We start from the raw sequence: 13,733 nt of genomic DNA, 5'->3' as shown, positions 1-13,733 counted from the left end.
CAATTAGTTTTACTTGCAACTTCTTCAGAGGAATGTTTAGAAAAGGTCTTCATTTGCTTAGTAACAGTATTGTTTACGTGTGACTCCATGACCTGTAAGGTCCTCTCCAAGGTCAAAAAGGATTTTGGCCAGACGTGGAAAAGCAGAGAAAGGTTAGTGGAAGAATGTTCACTATGAAGCAAGAATTAAAAGTTGTTTTATTCCGTGTAAGATTGGAATTAAAAAGATATGAAGGGGTACACGGTTGGCTCTTCATGAAGTACTAATTAAAACTGTCAGTTGTGTAATAAAAATCAGAGACAGGTGTGGATCAAGGCATGCAGCTGGAAGATATGGCCAGCAATCATGGCATAAGGAAGAAAGGATCAGAATGAACCTCAGGAAGGGACAAAAAGAACATGCAGAATTAGAGGTGCTTAAATGATGACAAAATTCATTACTATAGTAAATGGGGAACTGGAGGAGCCATAGCAGGGGAGAGGTAGTGAGCAGCTGGGCAAAGTAGTGAAATCAAAGTTTACATCAGCAAATAGGAAACACAGCCTGAGCAATGGTATTTGGCATGTGTCCGTAACAAGGTCCAGAAAGGCAAACTGGGCAGAAATCACAGTGTGATGTAACACAAACCTGAGGGAGAAAACTGGCAGAGACTAAATAGCCAAGGGGATGACCCTGGCATCTGCTGAGGATGAAGGGGAATGACCTGAATTTGCTGGGAAAGAAAGATGGGGGGAAAAAAAGAGTTGGATGGCTTGGGGGATTTTCTTTACAAGGAAGCAAAGAGGGAGGAAATGAGAATGTGTGGGTGAAGAAGGGTTTATATACAGTTTTGTTAAGCTCAAATTGCATCCAGATCATGGGTTCAGTATGTGAGAGACAGAAGAGGTAAGATGAGCTGTAAGTTCAGTGACAGAAAAATTTGCTTGTGGCTGACAAAACAGTTCAAAAAAAAGTTTGGAAGCAAAACAGTTCAAAATAAGTTTGGAAGTAAGAAATTTCACACGCTGTAGTGTGTCATAAAATATAAGTTAGAATAAGAGGTTTAGAAAGAGAGTAGAGATGATGATTAAAACCAAATGAGTTCTGTCAGTGACGAAACCCCCTTATTCATCTCAGTATAATGTCAAAGGGCTAATCCTGGTGGGTTACCTGACTCAACTGGCTCATTAGGTCTGTTCTGTGAACAAGAAGGAAAGTAATTTTTTCTAAATGGGACATTTCTAGGAAGCTGGGACAGAAATCTCATAACCATGGACATGAAGTATGACTGCAGCATCATTACAGGCTAGGGTCAACATACATACACATATATACATAGATTTAAGAAAGCAGAAGAATGTCACTACTCACCTGAAATCTCATGTTAATCATTATCCTCAGATCTTGCTGGCTGAAGCAGTATATCACAATATTTTGAGCATCAGAAATATAGTACATGGTAAAGGTATCTATGTATTTTAAACTGTGCTGAGTAAAGCCAGTGTCAATTGCACTTGTTTTGTAAATTGAAACCCAGCAACAATCAATCAGTATTGTATTTCTCATCTTTTTGCAAAACAGCAAACAAAACTTTCTGTTTATTCGTTTGCTCTCTGATTTTATGCACACACATTGTTAAACATTAGCATGGAAATATCCAACATTTTTCAGCTCTTGCCATTCTCAATACATTCATTTTTTCTTTTGTTTTTTTCTTCTGACTTGTTTCCTGACTTCTGAGGTAAAGAATAGCATGGCACTGACAATTAGAAATTTCAGAAATAAGCCAGAAATTGCAAATTATATCCTTTAGAAATTTTTTTTCTTATTTTTTGGAATCTATTCTTACGCTGTTTATTAAGGGCTAAAAGGATGTCTTGAACAAATAATATTTTTCTACTGATTTCTGAGAGCCTGGACCCTGATACAGTGATAACAGCTGTACAGACTTGTCTGTACATTCTTAACCATTTCTTTATCATAGTTTCATCTTATTTTAAAATAAATCTTTGATTATAGCATAAGAATTATAAGTCATTACTACAAGTTCTTAAAGGGTATTCTATATTTGTCTTTATTCTGCAAACTACATTAATGGCATTCAAGATTATTTTGTTGTACCCATCTTGTCATTGTATTGTCTAAAATACTGGCAGACAAAAATTTTTTATATTTCATGTATCTAACACTTTAGAAAAAGGCAGATGAAATTCCAGCTACAGATTTCAGAGTTTTAATATATTCCATAATCTGTTTCTGCATAGTGTATTGTTTTGGTTTTTTTCTTCTGAAATTAAAAAAAAAGAGGGGGACTTCTTTCATTTTTTTGGACTTAAGGGCCAGGATCAACTTCTTTTTTTAGACAAGTATATCTCGGGTTGTATATTTATTGGCTCCATTTGTTTCCTTGTAAGAATTACGTAAAATAATGAAATTAATATGAATTTCTAGGCAACACAGAATGATAGTGGAGATAAGAAAGAGGTTCTTATTTGATTCTTCTCTGAATAACATCCTGAATGTATCTGTGGAATGCAACCAATTAAAGGAAATTTCTGGTCCTTCTCACTCTGAAAGCAGCCAGAAATGAAATATTTGGTGAAATCTCTCTCATTCAGGTGCTTCCAAAGCTCAAGGTATGCAAAACTAGAACAGACATAGTTCAAAATGGAAGAACTACACACAGAAAGAGAAGAACGATATTTCATTAAGCCAAATGTCAAACTCTATCAAAGCATTTGATCTGTGCCAAGCACTACATGCTGAGAGAAATCACAACATGTTAATGAAGCAAATATTGTTCCGCAGGTTTACTCTTATGGGCCAAAATGTATCAGAAAATTAAGAGTGATTATAAGCCATCAGATGTAGGAAATGGACAGTAAACTTGTGCTCTGAGAAATGGTAAAAAAAGAATGCATTGATACATTCTGTTCACTTTGCTGAAGTTCAGTCTTTTTTCTGCTGAAGTAGTGGAACTGTTCTCACAGGAAAAAATGGTCTCTCAGATTTAATACATACATCAGATCCTGGTATCAATTAGTGAAGGGCTTATACCTAAAAAAGGAGAGAGATGTCCAGTTCAGGTCTACTTAATCCATATTCTCTTTACAGTAATAAAGTTTGATGGACCACTCTACCTTAGAAAAGCACTGAATAAATCACCAATCAATATCATCTTAGCACTCTCTCCTTCCTGACTTTGGTGTAAGTCAAAGAGGAATGCAGTAATAACTAAAAGCAATATTCTAAGTGACAACACCTCTGACATTTTATAATGTCTAGAAAGTCAGCACATCGCAAAGATAAATGCTGACTTTCTAGACATTATAAAATGTCAGAGGTGTTGAATAAATGTCTTTGAAAAGGCAAAAATTGCCTTTTCAAAGACATTTATTTGAAAGAACCAGAAATGCATATGCTAAACTTGTTAACAATCTAGTGTGAAATAAAGAAGGCAAAATGAGCTGTCATTTGACAAGGAGGTGAAGATCATTACTTAAATATTTCCTCCTTTAGATGTTGGCGGTTCCTAGTAGGAAGATGTTTGCCTGATGCTGTGAGTGCCAAAGAATTTTCATGATTTAAGATAGGTTAAAATTTCCTCTGTTACATTCTGTCATAGGCAAAAAGTATCAAGCAGCAACAAGCTATTAAAAGCAAGATTTGTAGTGGCATACAGATTGTCTCATAGCATAAAGATTGTTAAATTGGTTTGATAAAATACCAGGTATGAGCTCAGGAGATTATTATTTAATTTTATTTTAATTTTCCTTATGCTATCATTTTCCATTTTCTTTATGCTATCATTTTATATATATTGTTTATTGTCTAATAGAACTCAAACCACATAAGGCGTTGAAAAAAGAAAAAAGAATAAGACCATTTTTGCCAATTGCAAGCAATATGAGAGACATAAAAATGTTTAATTAAATTATATACATATAGGAAGTGGGAAAAAATTACAATTGCCTTCAATGTCCCAAAGAACATTTTCTAACTCCATATATTGCTTTCATTTTATCTCTTAATTTATGGTCTTTGAGCATGTCTTCAGTTAAATCAGTCCAGTTCAAAAGAAGAAAATAACTTAAATGTACTTTTTTACAGAGAAAAAGTAATAACTATATAAAGTTAATTTAAAAGCAACCAGTAAGTTGTAAGTAGTAAGCAACTACTACATAACTTTATGATATTGTGCATTTTTATATAGCTAGCATTGGGATTTGGAGCTCAGATTGCCAATTTTTCATTTCTTAAGCATCAAAAGAAACATTTTGAAAGGAATAACCGAATTAGGGCAGCAGGGCAGCTTTAGATTTTGCAGCACGAGGCCTTGCCCCAGCTTTTCTGGTCTGTCTGACACACACACACACACACACACACAGAGTATATCTAAATTGCCCTCTCAGTCCGTGGGGAAATACCTGGCATGCATTGCCAGAGGTAGCAGCACCTTGGGGTGCTTTGGGGGAGCTGTGGGTGGGACATGTTCCCACTTCCCTGCCTCTCCAGGTGTGTGTACTCCCTTGCTTGGGCAGTGACGCAGCTGAGGTCCTCCCTTCCAAAACTGGGGGCCGCCTCTCTGGTCTTCCTTCTCTGAGCAGTTGATTTAGGGTGCAGTGGAGGGGCTCTGCCACAGAGTAAATCAAAGCTTGTAGCCACTCATCCAGCAAGTGACACCTCTGTATCTTCCTAAAGAGGAATGGGAGACATCACTTCCATGTTTTCTTGAGTTTCAAGCAGTTGGTGGTTAAACTGAAAGTGGAGCAAGGCGAATACCGAGTTCTTGGCGTGTTCACTAGAACTACTTCAGTTCTAGGAAATATTTCTGGAAAGTTTTAGATATTTGTAACTATGTCATCTGTAAGTATCAGGGATTTGTGTATATCCACATGAGTCTGGGAAATGGCTGTTCTGGTCATGATGGAAAAGTCTGGTCATTCTGGTCTTCATAGAAAAGGAAGAGCTGTGGCCAACTCAAGACCACATCACTCTTTAGCTAGGCTTACACCAGCTTGTGGTGTATATATTTTACTGAACTAAGTACAGACATCCATGCTGGACTTGAGTCAGATGAAATAGAGTGAAACTGATAAAGTTTCCAATGCCTACATATTATATGCTATTCATGAAATGTTTGAAAATTTAGATTTATGGATGTTTTTTTGCTTAAATTGAACAGATGTTCAAACGGCAATTTGCAGAACCTGAATTTTAGACACACAGCTGAATTTGCAAGAGTGAAGTCATGGAATGTTATTACTGGATCGGGTGTGATGTGAGCAGCAAAGTACTGATTAAGTACTGATTTCTAAGTTCAGTAGCTTTTCATGGTTTACACATGGTTTTTAAAAATGGAAATAATGCTTTTCTGGGGCTGATAGTAGTTTTTAGAAAGTCTGACAATACTGTAACACAAAAATGTTCTGTGATTCTTTACTTAAAAATAGCCTGTTTTCATTTATAAAGCATAATTTTAGCAATAAGTCATGCCGTATGGCTGCTGAAGAAGGTGAGCGACTTGGAAGATAAATCTTGAATTTTCTATGCAGCACAGCATACTTGACACACCAAAGGAATTATTTATTTTGGAAGATGAGGGGTGGTTTCCTTTATCCTTGAATTAGACCTACTTGAAAAAAACACATAAACAAACAAACAAAAAACACCCCACAATTAAACCAAAACAAAACCAAAAAACCCAAACCAAAACAGGAAAATAAGGCAAACCCTTTTCTCAGCAGGGTTTCTCTACTTTTGTAGGTTTTTGGAAAATTCCCATCAGTTTACACAGACATATATCCTATTCAGCTTTGCTACAGTGCAGTATTTTAAATGGTAAAGAATTTTGAAGTGTTTTATCAAGTGATCAAGTACAAGAGTTGCTAACGGCTTTGTACAATGTTAGGACCTCAGTAGTAAGTATTCATTTTATCAGAAGCCATATGGTCATCATAGTATTGTGAACAACAAAATTCATTATTCCCTAAATATTTAGGCATGACTGAGAGTCATTGCACACCATAGTATTTGTGGATTGTTTCTGGTAGTTACAATTCCTGGATTTGTGATTTTATTTGGAAGTCCAGTCTTATAGTTAGAGAAGGGTCTCTAAGTGTTGGCTTTAGGATTATTTCTGAATCATCTTATGCTGTTTTGGCATACATCATCTGACTGCTAATTGTACAGATGTAGTATTCCTGGCTTCTGTGAGCCTTATTGGTCCTTGTAGAAAGCAATGGGATTTATTAGAACAAAGCAAGCTATTAAAAGATGCTTGGTATCACTCAATATTCTGAAAGGGAAAACATTCTGGAAGGGAAAAAACCAGCTAAATCTCAGAAAAATCTTTTCAGGTACTCTAGTTCACAGGATGCATCCTGTTATTTGATAGAACATGCACATAATAGAACTTGTAGGTACATTAATCCTTTTATTTATATGCGTCTTTTAACTTGATGTGTAATTAAGGCCATCATGAAATCAACTGACATATAAATGAATATGTAAATTCTCAGCCATGAGAACTAGTGTGGGCTGTGCAGACAGAAGCACAGCCCACTGAGCATGAGAATATTTGTTGTGTCATGATAAGGCCTTCACTGCCATCGCTTTCTTTCTCTTTCTCATCTTTATCAGTGTTTTGTTTATAGTGATTACTTGGATTTTTGCTGCACATACTTGTGATATTGACATTGATCTTCACAATTTTTGAAACAGGAAAAAATGATAGATAGCATTGTAAAAATTAAGGGAACAAAATATTTTCCCTCTCCGAACCAAAAATCAGAAATTACTCACTTTTAATGATACAACATTAAAATATCAACAATTTTTTTCTCTGCAAGTTGAACTGAATATGATGTTTAGTTTGAGAGCAAGACTTTGAAGAGAAATATAAATTAGTCAGAACATGCTCTCCTCTTTTGTCCTGATACTGCATTATTGTTTCATCTTCTCATTACCCCATTCTTGCTGGGGGAAGCGGGTGCTGATTTTTGCCTTTCCTCTGAAAAGGCTCTTGGTCCCTCCTGGCAGCAGGTACTGTGCAAGCCTAGTGCTCTCCACCCGGCTGCATCATACCTGTGCCAAACTGTAATAGACTCCCGCTGCTTCTAAAATGGCAGATGGGACTGTCTTTGATTTATTGCTGTGTTGTGGGTAATTTACCTATAAAGTGTTCTGCTGTCTTGCATTATGGATTAGGTTTCTAGCAGTTTTCCATATGAAACTGCAGAGCAAGCTCATTACAACTGCAACCATGTTCATGATGACTATATAAAATTAGCTGTGAAGGCATGAAGTTATTCTAGAGTCAGATTTTACACACAATCTGCTTTCTTTCCACAGTAATTACCATAGGTTCCCACACTAAATAGATTTTTTTTAAAAAAGAGAGAAACAAAAAACAAGGAACTAAGTTTTGGGCTTCAAACTTTCTGTTCAAACACAGCACAAGTTACAAATTTAACAAGCGAAAACTGTGATTCACAGATAGCTATAGCAGGTCGCAATTATCCAAGTTGCACTAGAATAACTGTGCTTATGTCCTGTAAATGAATAGAAGGAAATAACCATCAATATTAGATGATATTGATATTAGTAGTGAGAAAATAATCCTTTCTGGGAAAGATTATGGGGTTTTTTTCTATACTTTTTTAGGGGAAAATGGGAAGAAAGAAGGATTTATTATTTTTATATTGACTTGTACGTCGTAGTTCTTTCCCAATCTCACTCTGTTTCTCAATATTTGAGAAATTAGCACATGTATACTTTGAGAACATAGTAATTTGTATAAATAAGACATGCAATATTTATAAATGCTTTGGAGTGCAGTGGATAGCAGAATAATCAAAGCATTTTCCCTTCAAATGAGTGTTTTAAAAGCCCTTTTGTATTATTTTGTGTGATAAATTAACAGTTTAATTCAAGTACTTATTAACCTTGAAAAAATATTGTAACACTAATTCAAGTAAATGTATTAGAAAGGACAAGCAGTAATAAATGTAGCAGTAGAATGCTTTTAACTCCATTTGTTTTCATAAAATACACTAGACCTGCCTTTTACATCTTATGCTACCAAAGGGAAAAAAAAACCTTCAGAAAACATTTTTCTAAATGCTAGTTACTTAAGCATAATAAAAGGGCTTTTAAAATAAAAATTCACAGTGCTATGTTTTCACAGGTTGGTGTTAGGAAACTGTAATTTTCAGAAAGATATCTATACAATCTCCTTCTAGACAAAATATTTGTTAGTCAGAATTTGATGTATATGTAAAAGTAATTTTATAAAGTTTTGAGGAAAACACTGAGAATTTTTTAAAATGAGAAGTGAAGTCTTCGGGTGTTTCTTGTTGTGCATATGAAGGAGCTGGTAACTAGAATCTATGGAGTTAATTTCCCTGTGTAAGATACCTCCCAATCCTTTTTAATTTTTCAACATTTTTTAAGGCATAGGCCTTTGCTTCCCCTGATTGAGTAGGGAGTGTAAGTAAGAGAGGTGGGTGATCACCTGGCTGACGAGTCCATCTGTCTGTGTTGCTGCTTTATTCCTGCACACTGTGTGATGTTGTTCAGCCCATGTTTGGGCAGCATCAGGCAGCATCAGAGGATGGATGTGGCCCCACCTCAGCCAGGAGTACCACTGACACCAGAGGCAACCCAAAAGGAAAGGCAACCCTTAAAGGAAAACTGAGGCAGAGAGCCTCAAAAGATGACTGGTCAGTGTAACAGAGATAGTGGAAAGGCATCTCTGGCTTTTTCCTATGGTATGCTTACAAGGAAAACCAGTTTGAAATGGCAGGAGCCAAAGAATATGTGAGGAAGTGAGGATGAAAGAAACAACAGGGACTGCACCGGGGGGGTAGATGATGTTGACTTGTTTGAGGGAAGAACGGTGGTTGACAGGGGAGCTTGTGTTGAGGGATTTGTTGATGGCTAAGCAAGAACCTCTCATTGGGCAGTACAGGATGTCATCTAAAAGAATTTAGGGAGTCATTTGACACACATTCTGAATTTTTGGCAAAGAGATAGAGATGAACCTTCTATTTCCGCCTGCATATCCCCTCACTTTGAACAGCAGCTTCTGTATGTGGACAGTGCAAATAAAAGAAGAGAACTGAAGTGAGGATGATCAATGGAATGATTACCTGCATTACTATATCACATTACCCAGTTCAGCCAGGCAGGAAGTTTTCAGTTGCATGAGCAGAGACAAGATAGCATCTGATAATCCCTGCTCCGTCAGGTGCAGCTGTAAGGCATGAGCAGTATTTACTCTTTAAGCAGTGTTGCTAGGAAAAAAATCTGAAATCTGGTGTAAAAATGGAAAATAGAGATTTAAAACTCTGATTAACTACATTGGTCCATTGATTTCAAAACAAAGCTATAACAGTCAGAGAGTAACTCTGCATGAAAAATGATAGCACAATAAAATCAACAGTATATGTAACTCAGTAAATGAAAATACACTTTTTTTTTATTGCCGAAAGATTGTGGTTTAGATTTGTTTGCAGAATATTTAAAAAAGAGGCACTTGCTCTGCAAAAGTTTATGATTTAAGATAGTAGAGAGCAGTATAACCTTGCAAAATAGTACCAAAATGAGATATTATTTGGAACAGATATAAACCTTAGCTCTTCCTTGATTTTACTTCAGCTTTATTTTCTTTCATAGTTTCTCAGTCTACCAGCACTGCCCCCAGTCCCCATGTCTCTTTCTAAGGCAGTCTCTGCATCTGGCAGAGACCATTTGTCCTCTTCTTCCTCAAAACTCTGCACGAAACCAGTCTATTTTGTGTGGTTTGGGGAAGACAGGACACTCATCTAAACCTTGCACCATGCTTTCCATGGCAGGAAAAGAAAGCTTTCATTTTCCAAATGATTCAGTATCACTTAACCTCAAGAAAATTAGAGCTTCCTGGGGAGGGCCCAGTGATGTAACTACATAGAATAATGTGAAAAAGGAGAAGAAAAGGGTAAAAATTAATAATGAAAGCACTGTGCTGTGGCATATCCATTAATTTAGGTGTAAGCTCCATTGCATGTGGCTTTTAAATTTGCAGTACGGTTCTGAGCAGAGAAGGGATCAATCAGGTAGGCTGAGAAAATGAGCTGTCTCTGTCTGCAGGAGCTGAAGGCAGCTCCTCAGAGTGTTAGCCTGCATTTCTGCAGCACACCAGGGCTAAAGGCAGAAAATTTCTCAAAACAACGTTTTACACTATAACATACATTGTATGCTATTTCTAACATACTCTTCCTGGGTGGCCGAGAGAGCTTCTGTTTTAGCCATCAATTTGTGCTTTAAAAAACAGAAGGAAGTGCCAGCTTATACCTGAAGTGGTTGCTGCCTTAAAATTGTTAGGTTACCACCTAATTGTTCGGTAGTTGTTTTCTGTAGTGAGGTTCTTATGTTACACTGAAATTTTAGTGGAAGCAATAATCTGTTTCAGGAATTAGCATTGCAGACTCTTGTGCTATATTTGATTATGATTACTCAAAATTTCATTGTCTGTACAGCTTCAAAATATTAATTTATTGGGAAGACATTCTGAATTCTTCCAGATTTTTTTCAGATTCAGTTTAAAAGCAAAATGCAAATGAAAAGGTTTTTCTTGCCTCAGCACCTCGTTATGGTTTTCGCATAACCCAGGTGTAGCTTCCTCTATTGAGGGTGCACTGCTATTCTCTTTGCAAGGTTTCCTGTGTGGTCTGCATCAAATACCTCTGGAATAATGAAAAGGTGATCTTTTATTTATCTATTTCATGCTTTAAAAATTGAACAAAAAAAAAAAAAAAGGCTCTTTTCAAAACCAATTTTTTTAACAAAACCAAGTGTTTTGCATTGCCTACCAGGAAGAGTCCAGGGCTATGCAGGTGCCTCCTCATCTTCAGCAGGGGTCCTGCACTGCAGCCTTTCCATGAGACACCATTGTTGGTGCTGGTAATGGTGTTTGGGGGACTAGCTCAGAATAAAAGTGAATTACCCATTGGGCCTGAACAACAGTACACATGGCAGACTATCATACTCACAGCCAGTGGTATACTAGAGTGCAAATTGGTTCTCTTGCTCTGGAAATAAAGGATCCTTTATTTAACTCTAAAGCAAATTTTCCTAAAATTTCAGGTGCTGAGTTGAGTGGTTCTAAAATACTTAGGATGGGAAGAAATAAATCTGCACTTCATAAACCGTATTTCTTTAAGTGGAAGAAACTGTGAGGAATCATTAGGTCTTTAGAATTGTTTGTAGAATTGTTTAAGAACTCTTTATTAGCCTTTTACTCTTTTCATGTTTTTTCCATAGCACCTTATAGGTGTTTTGCGCATTTCCTCAAAGCACTCTCTATTTCTCCTTCTTGTTCTGAAAAAAGATGGGAAAGAAAATAAAGGTATTATTTCACAGAAGCTCTGTTCTTTTTCTTTAACAGCTACAGCTCTGTGGCTTCACTTTTGAATGAACCCAGCTATACTGAATAAAAGCCTTCCCTAATATTTCTGCAGAAATGATCAACACAGAAGTACAGTATCAACATTAATTTGAGAGTTAAATCTCCCTGGAGATTTGGGAAGCAATCCACTATTACTAAGAACTTTTTGCATTGTTTTGGAGAATAAAAAGTAAGACCTACTCTTTATGTAAGATTTGATGCATTCGGATGATCAAGTGGTCAATGCATTGAATTATGTCTTCATAACCAGAACTATTACAGGAATCATTAGTCTACTTCTTTGGAGAAAGCTATAAATTGCCTTAAAATTTGTTCTTTGCAGAGTGTTTCATTGGCTTTTCCATTCCTGATAGAGCCTGTAGTTCTCATATATACCTCATTTTTATTCTAATTAAAAAATTATCTTTAAGTCATTACAGATTGAAGGGTTTTTTTTCCCTGTACCTAGTGAATAAGTTCCATAATTTTGGAATGTAAGAGAATACATCCTGTTGCTCAGTCATTCCTCTGGAACCATGAGGTCTGTAATGATGCTTTTCAGGAGAGTACAAAAGGTTGCTTGGAATATTACTTTCCTGCCATGGCTGTCAATTATCAAAGAAGCCTTCAGATGCCATAAATTTATTTCTCTAAGGATGCCTCTGAAGTGTGTATACTTCAAGACTATAAAAATCTAAGGAAAGAAAAAGAAGATTAAGGGTAGTTTAGAAGAAGAAATGAAACAAAACAGCTGTGAACATGAAGATGAAGAGCAGTTTGTCAAGATGGCTGCAAGTATTGGTGAAGAATGCATTAATATTGTGTGATACTGTGTGTTAAACTCAGTCTTCTAGGTGACGCTGGAGACCTGAACAGTTCAAGAAAGAGTCTTAGATTATCTAAAAAATAAGTTGTAGTCTTCAAGTCTCATTTTTAAGTGGAAGGGCTCTTTGTGTCATGCTAGAGTATCTAGCTGTATTCTCAAATAAAATATGCAAGGTTTCACACTGCAGATATTAAACAATTGTTTGTAAAATAATGATAGTATTAATGAGGTTACCTGTTCAGAGCTGAGGTTGTCTTGTCTCCTTAAAGCTCCTATGGGTCTTAAAAAAATCTTAGTACTGCATTTGTCTGACATGTGAAATGCCTGCAGGGAGGTGGATGGATTGCAGCCAATGGCCCTGTGTAGGCTTTTCTTCCCCATGAATAGCATGTGCATGGGATGATTCTTCATGCTTCCCAGCACCCTGATTTTATATAAGTGATTATGCATTCTTGGAAAAGCAAGGTCAAATGTGATTGTCTATATCAATTTTTTTGTCCCAACAAGGGACAAGAGAAGTTTCTGTCTTTATCTGATATGCATGTAATAGACAAGTAGAAAAGACACTGGGAGATGCCCTGCCCAGCCTAGAAGAACCATTTCCCCATCATTAAGACATTGCTGTGAAATGAGGGAATGCCAGTTTTGAGTCTCTGATCAGAGGTCAAGAAAAGCAATACATCCTTTAACAGAGCAACTTTACTTACTGAAGAATCTCTTTGTTTCTCCCTTTAGCTTTGAACGGACCTTCCCATGTAAGATAAACTTACTGGCCTGCAAATATCTTGACATGGAAGTGAAAAATGGGAAAATAGGTGCATTAAAAAAGAAAGTTCTTTTTGATGAATTGGCATTTTTCACTAATTAATACAAAAGGAATTGGGAAACCATAATTAAGTTTTATCAGAGATCAGCAGCTGTATTGTGCCAGTGTTCCTGTCTTGTGTGTGCTGGTGCTGCTGGTAGCATAACTGTTGGCACAACACCAAGCAGATGTAACAATTACATTGTTAATAAAACTTACTTTCTTCTTCTTTTCATTGCAACTATTAAACAATAGATACAAAGTTACATAATTTCAACCTAATTATACATTTTTCTATATTTCTTTTCTAAATTGCTACTTCAATTTGCTTCTTGAAATAACTGGATTTCCTGTGGGTGAAGTGGTCACAACTAAGCATGCAAATTTAGCTAAAGGCATTGTGGGACACACAGAATTTAGCATTATGCAATGTTTCTGTGCAGCAGGATGGTGGTTTGAGGTGAAGCCCATGCCAGAGGAAACCAGGGCTTCTGATAAGCAGAATTAACACACATCTTAAAAAACATTACATCGAAAAGGAAATAGGTGATTGACAACTGTGCATTCAGTGCCCAGGTCCAGATGTCCCCATCGTGGATCCTAGAGCTGCACAAAATGCTGCTCATGCTCAGAACTGAACTGAAGAAGTGACCCAGTAGGGATGAGCTGATCCCTTTTGCTTCCCTAGACTGCTT

At 36.5% G+C, this 13,733-nt stretch overlaps 1 protein-coding gene across 1 annotated transcript in view; it reads left to right on the top strand.

Moving 5' to 3' along the window:
• Positions 1–13,733, top strand: part of HCN1 (hyperpolarization activated cyclic nucleotide gated potassium channel 1) — a 196,151-nt gene that overhangs the window by 128,214 nt on the left and 54,204 nt on the right. The gene's annotated exons all lie outside the window — the stretch shown is intronic.

The sequence above is a fragment of the Zonotrichia leucophrys genome, chromosome Z (assembly GCF_028769735.1).
Source record: "Zonotrichia leucophrys gambelii isolate GWCS_2022_RI chromosome Z, RI_Zleu_2.0, whole genome shotgun sequence".
Taxonomy (NCBI): domain Eukaryota; kingdom Metazoa; phylum Chordata; class Aves; order Passeriformes; family Passerellidae; genus Zonotrichia; species Zonotrichia leucophrys.
Note: the sequence above shows the minus strand (reverse complement) of the source record. Positions and strands in the feature narration are given on the sequence as shown.